Here is a 1,050-nt window from a genome sequence, read left to right on the forward strand (position 1 = left end):
AGACAACCCCAAGTTCTCAAATAAGACAGGTTTCGTTGTCTATTCTTAATAATTTCATAAGGGGAAATTTTGTTTTTATTCTTGGGGACTCTATTTAGCACATAACAAACAGTTAATAAAATTTCACCCCACCAAGAGGGTGCTGCACCAGAACTTAACATAATAGCTACAACTAATTCAGTTAAAGTTCTATTCTTTCTTTCAGCTTTACCATTCATTTCAGGTGAATATGGTGCAGTTGTTTCATGAATAATGCCATTTAATTTATAAAAATCATTAAACATGTTAGAGTTATACTCAGTGCCTCTATCGCTTCTGAGTTTCTTTATTTTCTAGTTGAGTTGATTTTCAATTTCAGTTACATATAACTTAAACATGTCATCAGTGGCGTACCCTTTCCCAACAAATACCCCATTCTTAGTAAGAGTATACAAGTCTTCTCATATAGTGGTGTGGGAGTCACCCAACAACACCTTCTTATCATCAGCATCCGTGTATGTTTTGAACATAGCATGGTCATAGCATACATAGCGGGATGCGCCAGTATCTACCCACCATCCATCAGTTCCTCCAACCATAGTTACCTCAGATAATACAGCCACAAATGGTTCATCAACCATGTTGGCCTGCGGAGGACGATCCATAGGATTATTTCTGCACTTGCGTGCCATATGACCTGGCTTCCCACATTTGAAGCAGATGAACAAGTTGCTAGAGTCATTCTTAGCGGGTGGCTTAGCATATTGGACCTTTTGGGGGTTCCAATTATTTTTTCGACCAATGTTCTTAGCCTTATTCCCACCGCGGTTCTGATTCTTGAAGTTAGTGCCCGAAGGCTTCAAACCAACACGTGGGAATTTCTTCTTAGTGCTATTGTTCGAGACAATTAACACCTCATCTTTTTTATCTTGCTTACGAGCCTCTTCTTCAATACGAAGACGAGTGATCAGAGATTCCAAAGAGATTTCTTTGGTCTTATGCCTCAGAATGTTTTTGAAGTCTTTCCAGCTAGGAGGCAGCTTGTCAATTATGACAGCAACTTGAAATTGC

Source organism: Lupinus angustifolius, unplaced genomic scaffold, assembly GCF_001865875.1.
Source record: "Lupinus angustifolius cultivar Tanjil unplaced genomic scaffold, LupAngTanjil_v1.0 Scaffold_428, whole genome shotgun sequence".
Taxonomy (NCBI): domain Eukaryota; kingdom Viridiplantae; phylum Streptophyta; class Magnoliopsida; order Fabales; family Fabaceae; genus Lupinus; species Lupinus angustifolius.